This window comes from Artibeus jamaicensis, unplaced genomic scaffold (genome assembly GCF_021234435.1).
Source record: "Artibeus jamaicensis isolate MK-2021 breed Jamaican fruit bat unplaced genomic scaffold, CSHL_Jam_final contig_718, whole genome shotgun sequence".
Classification (NCBI taxonomy): domain Eukaryota; kingdom Metazoa; phylum Chordata; class Mammalia; order Chiroptera; family Phyllostomidae; genus Artibeus; species Artibeus jamaicensis.
The window spans coordinates 1,100,131-1,114,579 of NW_026521936.1; the positions used below are offsets into that span (position 1 = coordinate 1,100,131).

At 40.4% G+C, this 14,449-nt stretch overlaps 1 protein-coding gene across 1 annotated transcript in view; it reads left to right on the plus strand.

The window, feature by feature from the left end:
• CNTNAP2 (contactin associated protein 2) overlaps window positions 1–14,449 on the plus strand; it is a 1,645,556-nt gene that overhangs the window by 620,422 nt on the left and 1,010,685 nt on the right. The gene's annotated exons all lie outside the window — the stretch shown is intronic.

Sequence of the window (14,449 nt, forward strand, 5' to 3'; positions counted from 1 at the left end):
CCTGAAACCAATAAAGAGGAGAAAGAAGATCATTTTATATCACAGAAATCAGTGTTTATAGGTAATACATGTGAGTCAAAACTTTCTGTTAATTAGCATATAATATGTCCATCAAAAAGATCAAATACATGGAGCTTTTATGGAAATTATTTGCAAAAGAAATCTTAAATGTACCAATATTATATAACAAATCAAGTATATAAGATAGAAAAGTAACAGTATTTAAAATATTAAGTTAATCTGTCTTCATATGCCATATAAACCAGAGAATATATCTATTTTAAACATACCTTGATCATTTATTAAGTACAAAGGGAAAAAAATGACAGATTAAAAATCAGATATTATACAAGTCATAGGTTTGTACCTCAAAAATAAGAGTATAGGAATATAGAACTAAATTTTGAAAATATATAGATTGCCATCACCAGCCCCCTTTCAATCTTTTATAATTGAAAGATTATAACATGCAGAAATAAGTGGAGTGATGTAAATGAGCAACAAGACCCAGTTAGGAGGCTCAAGGGAATGTTCTTCCAGAAGGTGAAGTCTCACCTGTGTCACAGAAGGGTGGAGAGGACTCACCTTTGCCAAGGAGCAAAGGAAGCACATTTCAGGTCGGAAAATAGAGGAGTAAGTTTCTAGAGGTGTCGGTGATTCAGGCCTAAAAAAGGGTGCGTGTTGGAAATGAAGGAGAGAGTGGCGGGAGCAGCGGCAACATCACCGAAGGCTTCAGGAGGCCATGAGTAGGAGTTTGCGTCAACTGAAGGATAATCTGAAAATCCCTGGAGAATCTCGAACAGAGGAGTGACGTCTGGTTTGTATTTTTTAAAGAGCACTCTGGCTGCAACTGCCAAGAAGGAGTCAGAGCCAAGAGTAGTGAAGCAGAGAAACCAGCAGAAAATCCATTCATTCGGGCGAAGAATATTTATTGTGTACCTGCCCTATACCTGGTGACATTTAAGTTTTGGATGACATCGTGGTATTGGCAACTGATTAATAAAGGTCAGTCAGAACAATGACAAGGCAAACATTGGAGAGGTACCGGTAATTCAGTCTGTCCTTCTACTGTATGTGTATCATTGAACCAGAAAAAAAAATGTCTCCTTTCACACACAGTATTTATTTGCAGCTGACTTGGAAGGGAGAGGAAGCCTGGGGAGCAATGGAAGAGTGAAAAAACATTATGTATTGTCTGGTGAAGTCAAAGCACCTGATCTCCCGGGGCCTCTGTGAGCCTCACAGTGCCATCCCAGGAATTCAGTGAGACGGTTCAATCCCGTCACTAGTGTTGAACACAGCTGTGGGCAGACACTAGTGGAGGTGTAGACAGCACCGTGTTCCTGGAGGGAGGCTCAGTTCCACACTCACGGGCTTTACACTCAGGTGATGAACACAGAGGTTGCACCTGTTACAGGACTAATGGGGTCTGTTGGCCTGCGCCCATCAAAGCCCAATAGGACATGAACAGGAGTTTGCAGCGAGAAAGTAGGGGGTTATTATTTGAGGCGATGGCGCCATGCCTGGAGTCACAGGTAAGCCGTTGCTCAAAGCCCTGGCTCTCCAATGGCTTCCAGGGCATGGGTGATGTAGGGAAAACAATCATTAAACATGGTGACTGAAGGAGTCAGGGCCATGGTCAGGGTTGTGGTCTCTTCTGATTGGTTGGTGCTGGGGCAGGGAGTAGTTGACCAGCACCCCTGGTCCAGATATCACTGTGTCTGGTTCCTTCCACTTGCCTGGGTCTGGAGCTGGAACACACTGAGGCTAAGATGTTGTCATTAGTTTGAATGAGAACTCCGTCTCTGTGGTCAACAGACCCGAGGCTTCGTTTCTAAATTTGTTTAATGTTGACCAGGGCCTCATTGTCCTGGGGACTTAATGATTCAGGGAGTGAACTTGCAAGAGAGAGGGAGGCGGGTGAGTCTGGGTGCTAGGTGAGGCCAATTGGAGTCAAAGGAAAAACAGAAAGAAAAGGTTGGAGTAGAGAAAATAAGTGTGCTCACATACAGCAGGGACGGGGGGTGTGGGGACCGCTAGAGCGCAAGTGGAGTGTCAGTAGGACTTGGAGGAGAAAGCCACATCTAAGTGCAGGCAAATGATGAGCAGAACTGACCGAGCCAAAGGAGGGTCATAGAGGAAGCAGAGAGCCAAGTATTTTGTCCATGATGAGGCGCTCCTCAGAATGTAAGTATAATAGTTACGACCATTCTAAAAGCGTGTAAGCCCAATTAAGATTTATTTTCCCAGTTTCCTTTAAATGTTTTACAGCTCTCCTTATCCAATAGACCCTTTCCAAGGAGAGCCTCTGGAGGCTTAATCACTGCATTTGATAAGCTCAAAAGAACATGATAGATGGTCTGGGGAGAATTCTTACTGTCTATTTAACATCATACTCACTGACCCCAGAAAGATGTTTTACATGGAAAAGTTTGTACAGAAATCATTAAATTACTTATGTTAACTGCACTCTGTTTTGTATAGTTCGATGCTGAATGGTGTTGTGATGATTAGGAAAAATAAGACTGTTAGGGGAAGCAGAATCATGTCAACAAAATGGAATTATATTTTCATTCTGAAATGCTGTTAGTTACCCTGACATCTTTGCCTGTTTTGATGTTTGTCCTTCTAACAAAAGTCTTTCACTTCTATCAGGTATAGTTTCTATTTCATTCTTTGCATAAGAAGAAATATTTTTTAAAATAATTCTTGTATTAAGGGCAGGAAGCAAGAACAACAAGGAGCCAATGATCTAACATAAGCAAGAACAAGGTGAAGTCACAGTACTGACTTCTACAAGGGTGGACGAAACATGGGCCATTGCTTGGAGTTCAAAACTGGGACGAATCTGGCAGAACAAAGCTTCCTCTATCTAATGGAACAAAAGCACACAGGCTGCTGCTGTTCGATTGTGGCTCTTTCCTCTACCTCTCCCGGAACAAAATGAGAGCAAAACATGATGAATGGAGATGATATAAATGGATAACTTTAATTATTTGAGGTTTTAATCTCACGTGGAATGTTGCAGCAATTATTCTTATTGCCTTCAGAACTTCTTTTGCAAGGAAAGCAATATAGTTGAAGAGGCACATGGAAGAGAAAAGTGATAACATTTGTCATTTTTAATTACCAGATTCTCTTAGATGGTGCTTTATTGGTGTTTTGACAATGGACTTATCATGGAAGAGATTGTTTTCAACATTAATTGTACACTGAGCACGTCAGTTAATACTTGTGCTAATTTTGCTCAAGGTAGAAATTGTCATACTTTATTACACTATTTTTTTTTACTCTATGGGTATACGTGTTTTCTTTAGCTTTCCTGGATTTCAAGAATATAGGCATTCAGGTATGAATTGCTCCAACACAAGTTGTTGTAAATATCCCATTTTTACTCTGTTGGCCTTTATATAAAACTTTGATGGATTATGTCTTAATGCACCCCTCAACCCTGAAATCTAAGTTGATTTTAAAAGGGAGACTATAAAGTCAGAAGCCTAAAGAGGATTTGCTGTCTGTCTCATAGGATTTGGGCACCCCTTTTTCTAACCTTTCAGAATTTCTTTGCCTCTAAGGTTCTCCCTACCCCTGTTCACTTTCTCTCTACTTTCAAAAAATAAGAAATATTTCTTATATCTGAGTATCACGCAACCTCATGTTCAGAGCTGCCAAAATCTGCCCTCCTAATTCTTCTATTGTTTTTTTGTTGTCATCATTTAATTTTTAAGAAGACAAACAAACAAAGCTAATTGCAGGACCATCATTATCGTTGGTAGTTCTGTGAGTATTCACACTTGTGCATTCCTCCCTGCATTGAGATTTAATCCTTGTCCCGGGAACACAGGGCAGGGAGAATATGGGAGACTATGGGGAGTGTCTGACCCAATAAACGTTTGTTTTCTCATTTTTAATCCGATGTTCTAGCAGTTTCTGATTACTCGCTTCTCAAGTGGATTCATGCTCTTATATTTTTCTCTTATACCAAACTTACTCATCATCAACTGTTTTATTCTGAATGGCCTCCTCTTATTAAACGGAGTGTATGTTAATATAGTATCATTTTCTAGTTGAATCACAACCACGGAGCCTTGATTACATGTTATCATTTTATGTTTACATCCCTTTATTAAAATCAGACCACTTTGTTCTTCTTTATCACGTAGTCTTAGTGTGGAGAAAACAGAGACCACAGCAAGGTTTTCTGAGGCCCTTTCCTGGTACATTATCATATAAATTACTGGGCATGTCCGTATTGATTATGCTTTCCTCATCACTCCCCATATCCTTCTTGGTGTCTGCTTGTATAATTTTATCTGGGACTTCTTCCCTCTCTCTGATTCTAATTTAGATCTGAGTCGTACTGATGAAACTGGCAAGTCTCCAGGCAGACATCTTCCTGGTCCTCATTAGAAGCTCTCAGGTACCCTAGCCAAGCGCCCATCACTCTGGGTTTATTCATGGAATAAAAAGCCAAATTACATTAAAGTCCTGCCCGCCAGCAATTTAGTCAGAGTTTCATACCACAGCATACCTTTATCTTCCAAACTTCCAACTGGAAGCAAAGATGATAAAGCCAGCTGTGCCCTGTGGTTCTTCATATCCAAAAAAAAGAACAAAGGGGAAGGTAGGGTCCAGGTTTTGTCTTCTATCAATGCACATTCAGAAGCCATCTTCAGATCTCTAAATTTAGTCTTTAATTTTATACATCATTTTTATTCCAGCCTCTTAAAAATAGTGTATTAAGTCTGGATCATTGTCCTGGGGTGTTGAATGAGAAGATAGGCAGAGCAGTGACATCCCAAAGCCCCACAGACGGTTCCAGGCAGAAGTGATGAAGAATCCAGGTCCTTGATTTCCACCACTGTCTTTTCCACACAGAAATAGATCCGCTTCATCTTTCCTATCAACCACCACTGACATTGTCTATGTCACCCACAGATGCCATGACTTGAAATGTTTTTCTATCAAACCTCACTCAGTAAGCTATGATTAAGTGTCCACCTTTGCTTCACCAAGCAGGTATGTTTCAATCAGAATTCCTGATAAATGTGAGCTACCAAAAGTTGGCTAAAAGAACTTGAACCCAGCCCAAAGAAATGAATCTCCATATTTGCATTCATTCTTAGCGAAATAGATGGAAACTTTTCTTTAGGTTTTTGAACGTTTTGGTAATGGCGGTGACTTTGTCTCTAACCTGGGAGACCTCACTCATATACCAGGGAGCCTAACAGCAGTGTGTTAAAGTCTGATCAGACATCATTCATTGCTGTTAGTTCTAGAATTAAAAGGCAGATTTGTACAATGTTTTACCCAAGACATTAGTTGAGAATGTGTAATATCTTAGGTGAGAAAAATCAGACCTGACTAAGAGGACAGATTTCACAGAAATCCTTTGCATAGCTAAAATATCAATTATGTATGTTGTTTTGGCAAGTTGAGTTGTCTGAATGAATTTTGCTAGTTTTATCTTCTGGCGAATCCCTTTTTGGAGTAAAATGACATTATGGAGGATCTCCTCGCTTGATTATGACAGAACCCAAAGTGGGCCAATCCCACTGAAAAAGGGTGGCGATGACAAATACACAGAGCTAATCAACCCGAATCAGGTTTCCCACCAAAACTCTGACTAAATTGCTGGCGGGCAGAACTTTAATGTAATTTGGCTTTCTATTCCATCAGTACGCTGTCCCAAGGACCCTTGCCAACCTGTCACTCCCTGAAGCCATGTCTCTTCTAGGAAGCTGGCACCAGACCTCATTTTCTTCCCTGAGTAGCACGACTCAGGTATTGCCGACAATGCATGTGGTCTAATTTTACATAAACTTCATACACATTCTAGTCCCTGTTGTCATTTGTACCCTACTGATGTTTCTGCAAATACATGACTTCCAGTTATCTAGTGCTGCTTCACGAACCACCCCGGCACTTAGTAGCTTAAAACAAGAACAGCATTCACTTGTTCATGAATTTACACTGTGGGCAGGTTGGGGGGTGACTGCTCATTGCTGCTTCCTGTGCCACCAGGTGGAGTGACTCAGCCTGGGAGGCAGGAGCCTCCTGCGAGAGTAGCTGGTAACAGTAGCTGAGAGCTCAATGGGAACCTGGGCTCCTCCTCCACTGACTCTCCATTGGTCTCTCTCCATCTTAAATAGTCCCCACCTGTCACTTTCCAATAATTCTATTGGTTGAAGCAGTCACAGAGCCCACCCATTTTAAGAGGGAGACACATAGGCTCCACCCCTTAGTGGGAAGAGTTGTCAAAGAATTTGTGGTCAACTTGAATGCACCAGGGTGTTTTAGCTCAAGTTACGAGATGAGAAATGAGGAAGTGTAATAAGTTAAGGTGACTGCCTATCCAGTCTTCAAACATTTAGCCATCATTCACCAAGGCTCTTGCCAGACAGGAAGTTAACAATTCTATAGTGATTTCATTTTTTACATGTAAATTATGCAACTTGAGCAAGTAAAGTGAGTACTTACAAAATATTCCAAGCACATACTTTGGAATGGAGGTTTCTTGTTTAAGACTCAGAGTTGGACATTTTAATCCATATAGGCAGAAATAGATACAAGGCTTCATCCTTGTATCATATATATACATTCTAGGGAAAGATCTTGGTGTCAGAAATCAGTAGGGAAAAATACACGTATTGCCCATAGAAATATTTTACACACAGGATATTATGTGATCTGGTATGTATGTAGTCAACAGAAACAAATTTGCTTCATATCTTCCTTCTTTATTTTTTATTGCTGTATTTTTAATTTTTTTCCAATAGAACTTTTTGGGGGTTCAGATTTCAAGCGTACAAATCAGTAAAACATCATCTGCACACAGCCTTTCCTGCCTATCACCTCAAGCATTTTATTATCTGTTTCTGTGCTGGGAGGAAGAGGTCATATTTTGCCTCTACCTAAGACTGCTACATAATGAGCTATTTCATATGTGCTTGCATAGTGATGCATGAGACAGCTTCCTACATTCCTTTCAGCTTATTTAACTTGGGGCTTTGGATTTTATAGTTTTGATTGACAGATCTCTTCCAAGGAACATTTATAATGCTAAATAAAGAGAATCTGAAATGCAGTGATGAGGTAGGACGTGTGTGTGTTCTCCAGAGGGAAATGAATTTCCTCTCCTAGAGCAGAAGCACGCGCAGGTTAAGAAAAGGACCTTTTGAAGTAGGGGAGTAGCTGTCTGCCTAGGTGCTGAGCGAGCTTCCTATCTGGCCAGAAGTTCGGTGAATGATGGATGAATGTTCGAAGACTGGATAGGCAGCCACCGCGACCAGTCACTCTGCCTGTCTCTTTAGGAAGGTCTTCCAGAAATCTAAATATCACTCCTGTCATCCTACAGTTCTTCCTTCAGGAATTATTTGTGTGCCTGTGAATGAAAGACCAAGACTCTGAACTCCCATCTGCTTATATACGGCTGAATTAGAGTAAGAAACCCTGAACAAGATGTAAGAAGCTGTCAAAGGTGCCTCCTTCTGGGTTTGGGAAGACACATATTCACAAGCTGTGTGAACACATTTTGTCTGTCCTTTCAGCTTTGTTCTTGAAGTATGTGTTGATTATTTACGTGGAGATGATAGTGGCTATTGTGTACGGAAACCGTGGAGGTCCACCCGTGGCGAAGCCAGCCATTGCCACCCAATTACGACCCATCAGTGACCTCATACCAATCCCCGACCAACTTTGCCAACCATGTCCTTTGAACACTTCTACAGTTTACCTGGAAAGGGCCCGAAGTAAACAATATTTCTTCTGTCTCCTAAATTTCTAGCGACATATTAAAGCCTCTGGCATATTTCAGTGTCCCGGGCAGCCGTTCCTTAGCTGAGGTCAGTCAACAAAATAAGGACCAAATTGCTTTATGTGGGAATCAATACCCTTCAAAAACCTGTCTTTGTTTATATTTCCAGATTAATCTTCTGTTCCTAATCCATCTTGCACCCTTGGCTTTCGCAACTTTTAACTCTATGGCTGGTTTGTTTTCTGTTGTTCCTTTAACTGGTTGTTTTCTCATGTGTTGATCTTTTTTTGCGCGTACGAGTTTCTGAGCTTGGAATATTGCTACCCCTGTCTTTTACCATGAAAACGAAATTAGTTTAAAGTGGTGATTTTGGACAGTTTCCTCAAATGTACATCTCCTTCCCAGTGTTAGTTTTGCTTTTTACTCTTTTTTTTCTTACCTGGTACATACGTCTGTAAGAGCAGATAGTAAAATGTTCTGTATACTTACTTGGCTTGTCTCTTTGAAGAATATTGTTTTTTGTAGGTTATCTTTATATTCCCATCAGCACCGTATCATGGATGTTTCATAAGTATAAAGGAGTTGGATGTGCTGATGGCTGACCTTGACTGGAGAATATTTAATAATTGAGCGGTTGAGGATTCTAAAGAAATCCTTGAGAACGCCACAGAAATCATCAGTCCCAAAGCTGGCCTTGTGTGCATTCACTCCTCGATGAGGTGATTGTATGCTCCTAGGTATTCGAAACCACTGTAAAGGATTCCTTGTTATTTATATTGTACTTGGAATCATGTCTATAGGGATGACAGCATCCTTCTTGCCCTGCAGTCATTCTGTATTATAATGAAAGGACAAATGACTCTAAATCTAAACTTCCTTAATGTCTTTAAGGTATTTATGATTTATTAGGCTTTCATTTTTCTTTATGTTAAGCCATTTTTTTTAATATCGTGAAGCCTTCCAAATCAGCGCCATTTTGACTGACTTACTGGGAATCACCTCTGGTCTGGAGGCATAAATAATGAGAAAGGATTACAAGAGCATATGTGTTGAGTATGATAAAACCTCATAACCAAGTTATGTATATCTATAGTTGTAAAAACACAAGATTGGCACTCTTTGATACGATGAATTTACAGCCATTTGGGAACATAAAAAACCATTACTGGATGAAAGATAGCTCTTAGATAAATACAGTGGTATTACGGACACAATTTTTGAGAGAAATGAGGTGTTCTTTTTTTAAAAAGTGAAGTGCCACAGGATACCCTCCCACTGTTCATATTTCAAATGTTAACCTCGTATTTCGTGGCACCAGAGGACATGATGGAAGTCTTTGGAATACCGAGTCCTGACAGAATCAACGCCCCATTCAACTTTCTTGGTTGTAACTATGCGACATAATCGAACTTACCGAAGTGTTCATCTATGGAGAACATAGCATAAAAAATAGTGCATTTTCACTGTGGCTGGACATCTGGATGTGAACTCATAATTCAAGTAACACCTTGGGTGGTCAGTTTGGTTCCTTCCAGAGCTGAGTTTTTCTCTCTAACCTAGAAGTTGGGATGGATGGTGATGTGGCCGCAAATATAGGCAACTTCAGGTCTAAGAAACAAAATGAGCTTCGGTGGGAGCAGAGGGTACAGAATCATACTAGAATCCAGACTGATTAATTCACATCTCCAACATACATAACTTCATCTGTCAGTCTTTGGTTTTTTATAATGACAACCCAGGGAAGCCTTACTCAACCTCTCTCCCACTCACCCCTCACCTACTCACATCATTACAGGCAATGCAGTTCTTGCTTTTGTAGGACTGACTTTCTTTCTCCATCTTTTATCTGGATGACACCTATTTGTCCCTCATTGTAAAGTCCATTTATTATCTACTCTAAAAAGCTTTCCTACAGTCAGGTTAGGTATGTCATTTTAGTTTGTTCTTCGTGCTATCTTGTGAATATCTTTCTCCATGTTTCACACTTTGCACTGTAATAGCTATCTTCTTCACATGTCTCAGCCACTATAGAGAATTTGAACTCTCAAGGGCTAGACTGTGTCTTCATAGAAAGGAATTGATCAAAGTTTGCCCACTGATAGACAAACCAAGCAATGTCAAGTTGAATAGGTACTAAACCTCAGCCAAGTGCATGGTACTTACACAACTCTGATAATTGGGTCAACGGGCTGAATTTCTTCTGTTAAACCATAATTTCAACTTGATAAAATCAGGGAGTCTAGAAAAATAGAAAGTAAATACTAGTCAAAGATTTTGTTGATTAATTGTGTGGACCTTTAAGGTATTAAAACTGGGCTACGATGCATTCAGATAGTTGAATATACAGGGAGAATCTGAAAGTGTATATTAAAATATTTTGGGGTGAAATACAAAACTGTGTAATGTCTAGCAGAGAAATAAACCAGAAACTTCCAGCCTATCTGTCCCACTGGACAGAAATCGGTTTCATATGTAAGATAAGTTGCCAAGTGTCTCTATTAGACAGAAATATTCAAGCCTCTTCAATTAAAAAAACCCTCACAGAGGTATGAAATAACTGAATAAATAGAAAATAAAGCCCACCAGGGCACTGAGCTAGTATCCAAGAATCTATTTTACCTATCTTCAAGATTCTGATCATTTTTCTGTCACTTCTTATTGTCAAAGTAGAGGGAGTCAAAATCAAATGCCAATACACAGCAGAAAGCAGCCGAGGCAATGAAATAGGTGAGCCGTTTGTAAATTTGGAGGCCAACGTTGTCAAATATGGTGGTGTTTTAGATATTCCTGATATCAGAAATACAGTATAAACACTCACAATTTTTAAATGTTGTTACTCACCCTGGCTGGTGTGGCTCAGTGGATTGAATGGCAGCCTGTGAACCGAAGGGTCACTGGTTCCATTCCCAATCAGGACATATGCCTGGGTTTCAGGCCAGGTCCCCAGTAGGGGGCGCATGAGAGGCAACCACACAGTGGTGTTTCGCCCCCCTGTTCCAGTCCCTCCCTTTCCCTCTCTCTAAAAATAAACAAATAAAATCTTTGAAAATATAAAATAAAATGTTTGTACTCAATGAAAAATATTTTACCACACGGGGTCAAACACTGCTATATGTGGTTCGTGAAGACTGAGAACTACCCTAAGATTTTTTTGTGGCAGAAGCTAACAAAAAGAAAGCTTCCCTGCAGAAAACTGGATCTCACGTGTGGCTTTCTTGCTGGGTACACACAAAACTGATTTTTCCCCCCTGTCCTTTAGGAAACGCCTCTGTTCTAGAAACATATGAGAGCTAACGGTTTGCCCAACACATTTTGCTCTGACCTTTTTTAGTACATATCGCTGATGACAATCTCTTACCGCTCTTTCCTACTAAAGCGGTACCTGAAAATGCCAGGAACCCCACCCACCTGCCCCACCGAATCAATTGACTGTAGTCCAAGTTCAAATCCATGAAAGAGAGAGTTGTGTACGTTTAGTATGTTTTTAAGAATTTTGTATGTTTCTCTGGAGATTAGAAAAGGAAATCTTTTGGTGCATGGCTCAATTTTTGGCCCGTAATTTTATTTGAGGAAGATATATATGTTCATATCTAGGACTACTATTTAGTACGTGTCAATTACAAATGGTTCATGCTGTATAAATTTCATTAGCACTGCAGAAATGAGTCAGAGCTCCTAAGTAATGGTTCTTAAAATTAATCATATGAGGCACGTGGACGTTCTAGTAGTCTTTTTGAAAGATCATTAAAAACTTGAGATGCAAAATTAACTATAAACTGGCCATAACTTATTGCTGACTCAGAAATGCGCTCATTCTATATCGTAATATAAATTCACAATATTTTCTAAGGGATTGGGGATTTATGGGATAAAAACAGTGACTGTCTAACTGTGACTGAAATTAGGCAGAGGGTACAATTTAAAAAATATTTAATTTTTCATTTATATCTTAGCAAATATAAAAATACAGAGCAAAGAAATAACTCAGGAATGGGATGTAAGGCATTTATGTATTAATTTCAATTTTCAAGATGAGGGATTTTCTCAGTATTTGCTTTTCCTAGTTAACTAAGAGTTTTAAGCCCTTTATTTAATTTTTTTAATGTGTTGATTATTTTAGAGAGAGAAAGGGAGAGAGAAGAGAGGCGAAGAGAGGAGAGAGAGAGATCTATTTGTTGTTCCACTTATTTATGCATTCATTTGTTGATTCTCCTGTGTGCTGTGACTGTGGATTGAACCACAGCCTTGCTGTGTTGGGACAATGCTTTAACCAACTGAGTTACCTGGTCAGGGACTCAAGCAGTTTATGCTAAATTACTGGTACTCCTGAAGTAGCTTTATTTTAAAAACAAAGCAGGATTTTAAAAATAAACTCCAGCAGCCTGAGGAAGTGAAACCTATGGGTGTGTGTGTTCAGAGGTGAGGTTGGAAGGGCGTTTGTATGTGAGTGTTTATTTTAAATGTATAAACTATGCTATTACAGTTACCAGCTGCATTAAAAATAAATATCAGATGAGATCACATTAGACTATCAGCTGATTTCTCAAAAGAAACCTTGCAGGCAAGATAGGGCTGAAAAGAAATATTCCAAGTCATGAAATCCAAAGACCTACAACCAAGATTGCTCTATCCAGCAAAGCTTTCATTTAGAATGGAAGGGCAGATAAAGTGCTCCTCAGATAAGGCCAAGTTCAAGGAATTCATCATCACCAAGCCCTTGTTATATGAAATGTTAAAGGGACTTATCTAAGAAAAAGAAGGGATCAAAAATATGAGCAGTAAAATGACAGCAAATCCACAGCTATTAAAAACTGAATCTTAAATTTAAAAAAAAAAGCAAAGAAGAGCAGGATCAGAATCACAGAAATGGAGATTACGTGAAGGATTATCAGTGGGGGATTGGGACAGGGAGAGAGGGGGAAAAGGTACAGAGAATAAGTAGCATAGATGACAGGTAGAAAATAGACAGGGGGAGTTAAGAATAGTATAGAAAATATAGAAGCCAGGGATCTTATATATATGACCATGGACATGAACTAAAGGGAGGAAATGTGGGTGGGAGGAGGGGTACAGGGTGGAGGGGAATGAAGGGGGAAAATGGGACAACTGTAATAGTGTCATTAATACAATATATTTAAAAACAATAAATATCAGATCTCAGAACCGAGTTTTCTCCATCTCTGCGGTAGCTAGTCTCCAAAACAGCCCCCACTGCTTCAGCCATCCAGTCCTCATGACTGTTGCAGCCGCTGCCTATCCTCAGCCTGCGCTTTGCTGTAACCAATAGAACACAGTGTCCAGGATGGGACACTGTGCCCTTCTCAGTCCTAAACCTTACAAGGCCTGGTCCTATCCCCCACTTTGTGCTTTGGAGATTCCTGAGACCCTTCATAAGAAATCTGATCATTCTGCTGGCGAGACCACAGGGGAACAAAAGATTGTGAAGAGAAACATGTCTGCTAAGGCACTCAATAGATGAAGATATTATCATGGATGTCTTAATTCTGCTAAATCATGCCCAAATTCCTGACTCACAGACTCTTCAAAAGTAAGGAAATGGCTGTAACTGGAAGCCTGTAAATTTTGCATTTTTTTGTTGTATAGCAATCACCCGAGCAATCTATATTCCTCAAAACGTAAGTCCCAGATTTACTGACACACCATTAGAGATCATTTATTTGAGCATTACAAAGCTGTTTTGGGGATTGTGTAGAAAAATGACGGACGGCAGTTAAATGTTAAAATACCACCCGTCCCACATTTCACCGTAGTGTTTGGTCAATTACTTCTCACCTGCTTTTTCTGCCTCCTTATTTCCACCACGGACACTCCAGTGACAAAACTTTTTGTCAAAATTCTCTGTCATCTCTTCATTGTAAATGCAATGAACACATTTAAGTGTAGCTCTTCGACCCTCATGTGGAACTGGAAACTTTTCTTCAATCCCGGATTCTTACATATCTTCTCCCCTAATTTCTTCTCTGCCCAGCTTTGCTCCATCCAGTTCCTTTGTGGTCCTGGCTTTTCTAGAGAACGTTGGCATCTCCCAAAGGTCCATTGACCGTTCTCTCTTCCCACCCAGGCATTCTTCTCAATTAATTTTATATTTAGGCCCATGGCTTCAAGCACACCTTGTTCACTTCCCAAACCGCGGATATTCTTCCAGTCTTCTCTGCTCCACTCCAGACCTCCATACCCAATTGCCTACAGTACAAGTTCATCGGACTAGACTCCAGGGCCCTGAAACCAACCTGCCCCAACACAATGCATTCTCACCTGTCACCTGTCCCAAGCCAGGCTCCCAAGCCTCTTCCTGTTGGTCCCTGGAAACTTGGAAATGGAGCATCTAATTGTATAAACCAGACACACTCCCTACCTGTAACCTTTACTCCAGGACTCCTGACTTAAATTTGCACCTGAACTTTACCTTTAGCAGTCAGGTTCATGGCCACCCAACAGCTCCCGGTAGTGTAGGGTGGTCATGGCAGAGGATGCACAATAGTTCACGGCTGAGTTATGTTCTGTGTGCATGGCTGTCTGAAGCGTCCGACCAGCTCTGGGTGGATAGTTTGAGGGAAGAGAAGCAGAAAAGCTAAGTTCAAGGGCAGGCCCCTCTGGCAGGTTGCCTGTGTCTCAGTCACACACCCCGACATCTAGAGGACCCACAGTTAGCGCAGGAGCGGAGAGCTGTGA